Source organism: Oreochromis aureus, linkage group 2 (assembly GCF_013358895.1).
Source record: "Oreochromis aureus strain Israel breed Guangdong linkage group 2, ZZ_aureus, whole genome shotgun sequence".
In the NCBI taxonomy this organism is placed as follows: Eukaryota; Metazoa; Chordata; class Actinopteri; order Cichliformes; family Cichlidae; genus Oreochromis; species Oreochromis aureus.
Genome location: NC_052943.1, coordinates 17576835 through 17588600, shown reverse-complemented (window position 1 = coordinate 17588600; position 11766 = coordinate 17576835). Strand labels below are relative to the sequence as shown.

Genomic DNA, 11766 nt, shown 5'->3' with positions numbered 1-11766 from the left:
CTCAGCTACAGGGGTTGTGCTCACACTATAGACTGGCAAATGCACACAGAGTAATCTGTAATTTTCCACTCACTCACAACTCACAAATAGTTCAAGTCCAGGATGTGGTATAGCAGCTATGTATTTGCATGATGTTTTTAAGCTTGAGTATTTGGTTGCTTTAAATATTTCCAGGTTACAGGTAATGAAATGATAGGATAAAACCATTCTTATATGTGTTATACAAGAACCTTACCACATAACCTGGGTGTGTTTAAAAGTGTAAAAAGCTTAGCATAAGTTGCTAACTGTGGAAGCTAACAGGTGAGTTCAAATTCGTAAGCTACAGAAAAAAAAGAGCTGACTGTTTCTGTGACCCACTGTTATCTTTGTATTCTGGTGTCTGCCTCATACTGTGTTAGCTGGCTGTAAAAGCTGTTAAAGTAGCGATTATTACCTATTGGAAATGTTAGCTACTTTAGCTACACGATGCACATTAAAGTAAAGCCTTAAATTGCATTTTAATTTTTAATTGGAGAAAACAGTAATGTTTATCTTGGCTTAATAATCTTTAGAAAAGCTGAAAATAAAAATTTGATTAATTCTACAGCCTTACTCTTAGCTTCAGAAAACAATTGTGCATTTTTCTAATATAATTATACGCAATGCAAGTGGATGAAGACTTGATATTCATTCATTTATATTAGAGCCTAAGGACCTTAGTTATTATTGTTTTCTTACTCTTGATTACACATTAAGAATGCGATTTATAAGTTCTTAGAGAATGTGTGGCTGCTCTCCTTTTCCTCTTTAATTGCTCACTGAGGTTGTTAAGTTCATTTTTCTTGCCGTCAGTTTCAGTTTTGCTGTACAAAACATACTGCAGCTCACAAAAGCTGCATTCAAACACCATCAAGTGCATCTCATATAAAAGCAATGTGTGCTCTTTTCAGCATTAACCTCCTGGCCCTTCATCATTTTCTCCACCCTGCGGCCCTCCTGACTCATCTCCACTGTGACTCCCTGTGGCATCCACGGTCAGTGTGCTTTGTATATTGCTGATCTCTGTGTTTACCAGCCATACACGCAGTGTTAGGCAGAGATGTCACTTACTGCACTCACTGAGAGATTTAACACAAGCGCAGGAACAAAGGAGGGAGAAGTCTTTTTTGGGGGGGTTTGTGTTTGATAAACAATTCAGGGGAGATAAGTAGTTGATAAGACATCACTTTCATTTAGTCAGGAGACTCGTTTGCATCTATTGCCCGTGAGCTGAGCCCGACTCACAGGCTTTGTATTACCATATGCTGAATTTTTAATCCATTAACTTCCTGAAGGAGAAATGTGAAAGTGCAGATCTGCTCCTGTGGGAATATAGGGCGCAAGGACAGTTCTCCGATATCTGCATATGGCTCATGCTTGCACTCTTATGTACTCTTACAATGTTTACTCCTATATGGCTTGAGAGACTGTCAAAAACTGCTGTCTTCTCAAATAATTAGTAGCTCTGACCACTCAGACAGCTGGCCAATTAAATGTGCTTATAGCTGCTGCTGCTGCTTGATGTCTGCTGGGCTTCACACAGAGGTGTAGATTGGAGGACAAACTCATTTCTCTGTAGTGGGGGGGGGAGAGATGCCAGGAAAGCTTGGCTGTGTCTGAGAGTGTCTGTGTGCTCCTCAGCTGGCTGTGTGAGCAGATAAGAGAGGAGGCAGAGGGAGAGCTGCTGATTCTGGGTTTATACCACCCCCCTACCTCTTCTCCCAGTCTGTCTCTCTCTGTGCAGCTGCAGGTCTGAGAGCTGACCTGCATTAAGACATCAGAAACTCCCTGACAGGCTAATGGGAACAGTTTTCTAGAGCATCTTCAAAAGCTTGTTAAAGTGTGGAGTTTTGGCAGTGATTTAAGGAAATCTGCTATTATGGTTTAAATAGTTCACCTAATCTGTGTTGGCAGATTAGAAATGCCTGGACACCACCCAAACACTTTCTTGCTAACTGATGACTCTGTCCCCACAGCAATGTATTCATTGGACATGTACAAACACACTTTATCTGTGAATGAATGAAGCTCAGAAGCTAACATTTCTTTAGCCCTATTACGTTTCATGTATTTATTTCCACCAGTGGCTATATTGTGCATAAAATCAAACCCTCTTTGTTCTTCTAACGCTTTGCTTTTTGTTGAAACATGCCCAAAGGATTTTTCCGTTTTACTGTAACTATTTGCTTTTATTGTTTTCGGTAAACCCTCTGATGCTGATGGAAAAATAGGTTTGGGGTGGAGTGGTCTAGCCAGTGGGCATCTGACAGTGATTTGCTGATCCTTTGCAATTGCATGATGGCTCTCATCCTCTAAGGCCACAGGGCCCTAAGGGCTAACCAATCACTGCCCCTCAGCTTTCTGCTGTTGGCAATTATAGGTCAGCGTGTGTCACGACATCATTGTCTTCCCTTTGAATGGCTTAGTCCGAGCTCCCGCTACAATCAGTTATATTTTTCTTTTTGCTGTTTAAAGTGAGCTAGATATCCAGTCACCACTGTGACCATGGTTTCCTGATTTATTGCAGTTTGGGTTGCTTAGCAAGTAGAAACGCCGAGCCCTTTTCAGGGCTGTCAACAAATATTTAAAATTTCATTGTATAATCAAATATTCAAAAAAATAGACGTTTGATTGTGAAAACTGCTGTTTGATTGTGAGAGAAAAAAAACATCACCTCCAGCAGCGCACTGTCTCCCAAGAAGCACAGAATGCAGGGCTGGTTTTCTGCCAGAAAAGTTGTTTAACCCTGCACTGCTGCGGGTTTAATGAAGCTCTTTCCACTCACAATACCACATACTATTTTTGTCAGAGCGAGAGCAGCTGTGCGGCATACGACTGGGGGCTCTCATTTCTTCACACGTGTAGAGAGAGTAAGGGAAGTGAATGATGTAGGCTAACATAATTAGTGGACATAAGTGGACGGATATCAGCTGAGCAGTTGAATGTAAACGGTGTTAACTCACAACATTTGTCTGGTTCCTGTTTGTTTTCCTTATTTTTAAAGTCCTTTCATTGTAATGACTCTTTCAGGCTGTTTTTACATGTGCAAGTAATGGTTAATGATAACAGAAAGCTAATTGCATACATGAGCTATCTTAATGGTTTAGCTTGTGTCTAAAAGTTTTGAAACTTCCACTGTTCTTTTTACTAGAGGACAAAATCACGTCTGTAGAACGTAAAAGTAGAAACACACACAAGGCGTGTTTTGCTAGATTTGAGCCTTTCATGATGTTTCAGTGTTCACAGAGAGCTCTGCCAGCCATCGTGTCACCCAGACATGGAAAGGCAAGATTTTATGACCCTATCATCACCTAATCTGACGTGTTTGTAAGCTAAAACTATCATGTGGTGCCATCACATCCCACCAGAACAGCTTGAATGCACATGTGCCAGTCTTCCTGGAGCTCCACTGGTTGGATGAACAGCATTCCGAATGGATAAAGGCACTGACATCCGGTAAAAAAACACTTCAGTCAATATAAAAATGTTTAATCGATGGATAAAGTTAATCAAGTTGGTTTGCTGTAGTCCTACCCTAAGGCATAAAGCGTGCCCAGATTATGCCAATAAATGACAGCCACCACATACCCTCACTGTGGGGAAGTGGTTCTCAAGCTATGGGGCAGGTCCCTGCAGGTGGGATAACCAGATAAAATAAAATGAAGTGAAAAAATTTGGGATATATCTGGATTTAGCAAAAATAAACCAAACACAGAGTTTAATAATTGTGCTATTGTGCTGAACTTTAAGTAAAATTCATCATGAATCCTTTTTTATTGTTCATGATTACTAAAATGTGTGTTTCTTAACGTGGTCATGCCAGAAAACAGTGTATAACTACTGCAGTGTTATGGCTCAGGTTTGTCCTTTAATGTGTGGGAGAGTCATAGCTAACATGTGATGTTACACGTGTGTCTGTTTCCTTTGTGGTTAGACAATCATAACAGCTACATTGGCTAAATGTGGCTATTAATGCTCAATTAGCCATCCTTCCATAAATATTATTAGCTTATTCCAACAAAGACATTCAGCATCTTCTTCAGCAGTCAGGTGCCAGATGTTGGTGTCGGTCTTTGAGCATCCATTTGGTGAGGAGATTTGGAACATCGACGCCTCGTCTGTGGTCACATGGTGGCCCATGAGGCAGAGCGATGCCTTCCTCTCAGCCTTCAGAGACCCAGCCCCTTAACTACCCCTAACAAGGTAATAACACCGCATGTATCCCCTGATCAGCAGCAAATTGTTTCTTTAACAGCGTTGAGTGAGAGGGGAAGAGGAGCGTGCTGACGTGGAACTCATCAACGATCTCTTTAAAGCCCAGGATGTGTCTTTAGATAATCTGTGCCATGTGCACAGCTGATAAACATGTTGTTTTGGGGTGACACCCGTGCGATCTGCTTACTCACATCCTGACACTGAGCACGCTGGGTGTAGTCGTGTATGTAATCTGTTTTGTTTTTTTGTTTTCTTTTTAATGGTTGCTAACACAAAGCTTCAAGGACAAATGGATGTTTTTGATTTTGGTTTGAAGCCATTGTTGTTAGAGCTATAACTTGCAGGAAGGCACGAGGAAGTTTAAAGGGTATGAGAACCCTTCCTGTAGAAAGTCACTGCTCACTGAAAACTTTCAGGGTCCTTTTAACATGAAAGCACAACACAATAGCTTCTTGCAGCTTTGCCAGGTCACATAGAGTCCTTTAAGGTGTTTACCACTTTGTACATGACAGCCAAGCTTTCACTAATGCATCTATATCGCTTCACAGACACCTTTGTGTTCATATAAGCGCCATTAAGAAAAGCTATCAGGGAGATTTGTGAAAGGTCAGGAGATGTCCTTTTGGCCCCCAAACGGGACACTAGAAGAAAGGCTTTATATCCAAAGACTGTCAGTCATCAAAGTGTAACGCTCTAATGATGGGAAAGTTATGACCCTCATTATATTACCCTATGGGCCAGTGCACTTGCTTTGTTCCTGGCTTATGAGCTAAAGATAATGTGTCTAATCTGAACAGTGTAGGTAGAATAATCCGAAATGAAGTCTTGGCTCATTGACAAAGAACTGAAGTGAAGAGAAAGGTGCAAATTCACTTGACACCGTTCCGACATCTTGTTTTCCTTGTTGAGGTTTTAAAAGAGCAGGGGAAGTTCAAAATTAGAGAAAATCCCAAACATGTGTACAGTGGAGGGGGAATTCTTGGCAGCTCGCATAGTCGATTCTTTTTTCTCTGTCACTTCCATCCCAGTCTTGCGTTTCTCTACCAGCTGCCTGCCTCCATGCCCTGTGTTTGTGCTTGCTTTGTTTTTATGACCACTCCAGTGATCCGTCGCCACTGCAGAGCTGCTGGTGTCAACACAGCTGAGGTGCATTACGCGGCCTGGAGTTCCTGCCTCTTACCTGGCTCCAGGCGTTGTTTTTGTGTGTGTTCACTTGAGAAGTAAAAGCAGTTTCATGCATGCACTTTCTCTTGGTCCACATACACAGGGTTTGGACCTGTGTATGTTTTGGGCTAGCCCCACTTCTGGCCAGCCAGTTATGGCCTTTTGAAAGGCGTCTTTTTATGACAGAATTTGTGGATATGAAAGGAAAAATTAAGCACATGTGTACATCTCACCTTGCTGTTGCTTACATAATATAAAACCTTGTTTTCATGGGTTAGTTTTTTTCATTTGTTTGTTTTTTGGGTTGAAATGGTTATAATTTTATGATGACACAACTTCTGTTAAACAATTGGAGGCTAAATTATGCATATATGTTTATGAAATCTATATGTATATATATTTTTCATATGGGGTTATGTCATGGACTGGTTTGTATGTACCTATTTTCTACTCTACCTACACGCTCAAAGTGCCTTGTACAACGTGCCTCATTCACCCATTCATGCCTATTCATACAACCACCTTTTTCTATGCTTAATTGCTTTCTAGCTAACATTCAAACTATAGTGTTTAGTATCGTGCTCAAGGATATTTTGGGATTGAACCACCAACCTTCCAATTAGTAGATGACCTGCTCTACCTGGCTACAGCCACCTCATGTGTGCAACATAACGGGCTTATTTGTGGTGGTGTAGTGCTAAGATGTCTCACCTTACAGCAAGAAAAGTGTGAGATAAAATTTACTGGAGGTCATAAGAGTTTGCTGAGCTTCTCAAGTATTTTTAAACCAAATTTAGACATGAAATATCAGCTGGCACACTGGCTTTTCTCTTTTCTCTTACATAACCCAATTTTAATGTTCTTAATTTGTGTGACAGAGTCGTCTCTTAGTTTTTGTTGAATCAGTCGTGTCACAAGAGCCTCTCTGTCCATAGCTTTCATTAAAATCAAAGGTTCTTAATACTTTGACAAAAAGCACGACTTCTTTTTGCTATTTTTGCCAGACGCCCAGAGTAATGAGTGTGTTGGTTGATAAGTGATCTTGCATCCGGTAGCACATCATTTTCCTGTCCTTTACATAGCTGGATAGCAAGTGAGCGCTTGCAGACATTTAATGCTAGCTGACAGTAAATAATAGTCCCATGGTTATACTTAAGAGCACGTCATATATCTTAATCGTCTTAATGTCCTAACATTAGCTAACATAACATGGTAGCTGAAGGGAAGACTTTGAGCTGTGGTGGTTACTTTATATTACATTTATCGTAAGCTTTGATATACGATAATTTGAATATTTAACGCTTTTGGGTAATTGTGATGGCATTTTTTGCTATGTGGTGATATTCTGTGGTGGACCAGAATGCCTGTTTTCTGGATCAGAATGGTTTTTCAGGCAAGGTTGGTCAACATAAATACTCAACACATGTTTCACATTATTAGGTACACATTGCTAGTAGTGGTTTGGGCCTCTTTTGCCTTCAGAACTACCTCAATTGTTCGTGGTGTAAATTCAACAAGGTGCTGGAAACATTCAACAGAGATTTTGCTCCATGTTGACACGTTGTAGATTTGTCAGCTCCACATGATAGGAATCACCTGATTGAATCACATCCCAAAGGTGCTTCATTGAATTGAAATTTGGTAAACATTTAGACTATTTGAGTACAGTGAACTTCTCATGATCAACAAACCAGTTTGAGATGATTTGAGCTTCGTGACATGGCATGGTATCCTCCATAACATCCAAATGTTGCAGCTGAAATCAAAACTTGTCACACCAGACAAAGTTTGTCCAATCTTCTATTGTTCAAAATCTGTTGTCTTCCCATCATCTCTTCTGGTCTCTGACACCAACATGACATTTTCACCTAGGGAACTGCTGCTCACTGGATATTTTGTCTTTTTAAGACCATCCTCTGTAAACATTAGAGATGGTTCTGTAACATTCTGATGCTTAATTTGAACTTGAACACCCGGTTGTCTTGACTGTGTCTATATGCCTGCATACATAGGTTGCCTCTGTGTGTCTGACTAATTAGATATTTACATTAATAAGCAGTTAAACCGGTATACTTAATAAAGTGTCCAGGAGTTGTCGTAAGTTAATGAGCCTGTGTTACCTTACTTAGAAGCATTTTCCTGTAACTTTTGGCTTTTTGATAATCAAAAATGTATTATACTTTAAAAATAGTTTTTTAAAAACGCTGTCCCTTTTAACAAAACATATAGTTTGGGCTGGATCAGGTGACCCTGAATCCTCCTGTAGGTATGGAACAATATGCCTAGGCTGCCGGGGGGTTCCCATGATGCACTTCTTCGCTGCATTTCTTCTTCACTCACCTTTTTTTCCACTCACTGTGTGTTTTTACACCACTCTGCATTTCATTATTACTTATTGTTAATCTTTGGGTCTCATCCACAGTGTGTCCTTGTCCTGTCTTCCTTAAAGTCATCCCCAATTGGTCGCAACAGCCTCCCTCCCTCAGCTTGGTTCTGATAACAAGAGGTTTATCCTGTTGAAATGCAGTTTATCCTTCCCAAAAAACACAAACTTGCTCCAAAGGGTGTCATCCAAATGTTGGGGTTTTTCTTTGGTCATTTTATTTTTGGCCAGGGTTTAAGTATACACTATCAAAAACACCTTGATGTGACTGTTGTTGTGATTTGGCGCTATATAAATAAAATTGGAATTGAAATGAATTGCAGACCTTTTGATTTTCCTTTGGGAAAAGGCACAATTTTTTTTAACTTTATTAATGCAGTAGCGTTGTTGATTATGACAAACTGGCATTAATTAAGTCCTATTTATTTAAATACTGCAGGACTACTCTTTGGGGATGTTGCTAACATCATTTCCGCTAACAGTACAGTTCTCAGTAGTTTTGCACGTTGTGTGCCTTTAAATAGCTTGAGGAATACCACTCCCTTAAACTCTTGGCTTAGACACTGCATACCTCCCTTTGAATCATGGAGTTATTGCTACGTAACGACAGAATAACATTTATAAAACTAATCAAAACACTTTGCAACACCTGTTTGTTACATATGTGCTTAATTTGCAATCACAGTCTGCACAGCCTCTATAATGTGAGTCTGTGGATCCAGGTGGTTGAGAGACTGCAGAGAGCTGGGTAATGTCCACCAGTGTGGGTTTGTCAGCGGTTCTGTGGGCTATGTTGGTGGTACTGTGGGAGAGCCAACTGCAATAAAGGTTTTTATGATGTGGTAGAAGTTGATGGGACTCTGCCAAGAGCGATCCAGATGTTACTTGCAAAGTCTGTTTCTATGGTATACGTACTATACATCGGGGTACAGAAGGCACAGAACACTACACATTTCCAGTATGTTTGTTATCTAGCTGAGGAGAGGCTGTCAACAATTTTAAGAACCTCACGAAAGTTTGGAACTGTGTCTGACACTCATTATCCACAGTGACTCATCCATCATTTTGAAAGTTTTATGCTTTTCTTACAACAAATCCCAACATGCAGTCTCAGTGTCTCCTTCACCCACTCTCTCTGTTCCAGCAGTGTACTGGTGGCTGGCAGGCAGTGACACACATTGAGGCAGCGTCACTGGAGCCACTCTCATTCATAGACCTTGAACTCTTTAGAGGGACGTCTGGCCTCGCTGTAATGTTGTTGTGGACCTCACTGCCCGGCTATATAAATAAAACTCTATAGCCTCATTGTCACGACCATATCCTCCTGGTTCCTTTGGGAAAAGGCCCAATTTTATACAGCTGACCCAGGCTTGATGACAAACTGGGCATTTTTTAAGTCTCTTTACTCAGTGGGGCACCCCATACTCTATCATGACATGTCTTAACATCATTTAACCAGACACTTCCCTGAGTGGTCCCAGTGGGAGTTAGGGGAGGAAGAATGGCTCCCAAGCAAAGCCCAGTGCATTTCATCAAATAGCCTCCCCAAGGAGTGTTTTTTGGATGAAATATATGATGAAAAAGCATTGTGTGTAAAAACACGTCTAAAAGTATAAACAGAAAACCAGGAATCTGAATGTTTGGAGACACTATGTCCTGAATTTTTAATTCTTACTGTCAAGAATTCAGAGCTGGAGGAGCCTCCCTTGCATGTAGATATGACATGTATGCACATTGATCTCATTGCATGTACACACATGTATACTCTCCATGCATGCTCAGCAGCTGTGCTGCATTAATGTTCTCCATGCTTAGTATGCACTATAAACTCTGGGAAGGCTACCTGTCACCAATGAAGTGTTCCTCACTGGATGAAGAGTGGATTAACATTTCCAAAGGCGTACTGTAGAGAATAAATTTCTATACAAGATTCAGCTGAAGTGAAAGGCTAATGGTCATAGCTGTCAAGAAAGCATGATGGAACTGTTTTACACTCATTATCCCGAGCTGACTCAAAACACTTGAAAAAGTTTGAGTAAATCAAATCCCAACATGCAGTCTCTGTAAATTAAGTGGGGGTTTCTCAGATTCTAGTTATGAATTAAGTTGAGGTTCAGATTCAGACTCTTACTGCGCCAAGCAAAAGGGGTTGACAGTGTCTTTGTTAAATGCAGTTTTTGCTGTTTTGTGCTGTGATTTTGAGATTTTAGTTGTAGTTAATTCTGTGTTTCCCTGTCTTCTTTTTCAGTGTTTTTTCCACATCTTTGGCATTTGTCTTTTGATTATTTCGGGTTAGTTTTCTTTTGTGTCTTGCATTAGTTTTAGTACTTGATTAATTGATTTACCTGTCTTGCTCATTACTTGCTTCCCATCTTTTATTAGAGTGGTCTCTATATATAAAGGAAGAATCTCTCTCCCACAAAGCTCTTCAGTGATATTTTCAATAAATGCCAACAGTGTTTGTGTGTGAAATATATGATGAAATAACTGCTGCTGTTGCTGGTTGCTTAAGCTGTTGTATTTATTTGCATTTTATTAATGTACCCACCCATTAGCTAAAAGAGAAACAACTGACTTCCCTGTAAACCGATGCAGTTCTGTGATACTTTGATGCTGAAAATTCATCAACTATTTAACTAAATAAATGAAATATGAGCTATTGTATGTAGGGTGTTAGAACAGACAGGCATAGAAGCACATATTACCAGAGTAATGCATGAACAGATGTGTACATATTAATCTCCAAGCTTAGTAAGCACTATAAACTCTGGGACTACTGACTTCAGGCAATGAAGTGTTGCCTGGATGTCAGTAGTACATTTTAAGGCGTACTGTACACAGCTGGATTTTTAAAGAACTGTTTGAATATTGAAAAATGTGGTTCACTATGTGAAACATACCAGTATTTATACAGACAGTGGTTAACCACTTTTTTCCCCCTCTGAACTCAAAAAGCCGAGCAGTTCTGTAAATTAAGTGGGGTTTTCAGCAGATTCTCCAGAATTACCAGGAGGTTCAGATTCTGGCATCCTGTTACATGGATAACCCTGAATTTGTTAAATGCAGTTCTTGAGTTACTCATCTGAAAATAAGATTTCAATTGTAGTAAGTTCATGCACTAGTGATTATTTTGCTGTTTTCAGTGTTTTCCACAATTTATTTGTCTTTGATCTGTTTGTCAAAGTTTTGCACTGTAAATCGAACAAGTTTTAGTACTTGATTAATTGATTTACCTGTCTCGCTCAATGCCTTCCCATCTTTTATTTTTAAGTCAAATAACTTAAAAGTTGAAGCTTATCAGAACTCCAACATTTTGATTACATTCGACATGTACCTTTTGACTAAAATAAAATAAATATAATAACTAGAACTTAAAGTTTTCAGTCATGTCTCCCATGGGAATAAGCTGACATAACTTAAAAGGAATGACTACAACAGACTGACTTTTTTAGTTTAGCAAAACTTAATGTTTATTGTACACTTTTGTAATCCTTTACAATTAAACAAATTTAAATTTTAAATTGTACATATACCACTGTTACGGTTCTGTTATTTTTCAATGCCTGCATGGTTAACATTCAAAAATGAAATAACCAACAACAACAAACAAAACAAGATACAGTGATCCAGACGCTTGAGTCTCTAAGTTAGCTAACAGTTTACCAGCATCCAGTCTAGTGTACTCTGAATGAATACAGTATTGTTCAGTCCCTTGGGATTATAGCAGTCGTAGGTCCAAACGTGACCAAGAAGTTCATCAGCAGTTCTTGGGAGACTTCCACAAAGTTCTTATGAATGATTTTCACAGACTGGTAATGAACTGAGTTGTTCATGGATTACTATAGCCAGTGCCACAGCATCTTCTCAGATCTACCCCATCAGACTCATGCTGAATGAATGGGAGCAGTAAATTCATTATTTCAAGGGTAATAAATTGTTTTTTAAATGTTTAAAATGTTGATGCAATCTTACAAATTTTTTTT

The 11766-nt window shown here is 39.6% G+C and overlaps 1 long non-coding RNA gene across 1 annotated transcript in view; it reads left to right on the top strand.

The window, feature by feature from the left end:
• The first annotated feature begins 215 nt into the window (after positions 1-215).
• Positions 216-11766, top strand: part of LOC120442803 — a 37050-nt gene continuing 25499 nt past the window's right edge. Inside the window, exons 1-2 of the long non-coding RNA XR_005614939.1 lie at positions 216-303; positions 933-1016. This is a non-coding gene — a long non-coding RNA (uncharacterized LOC120442803). The remainder of the gene's footprint in view (positions 304-932; positions 1017-11766) is intronic.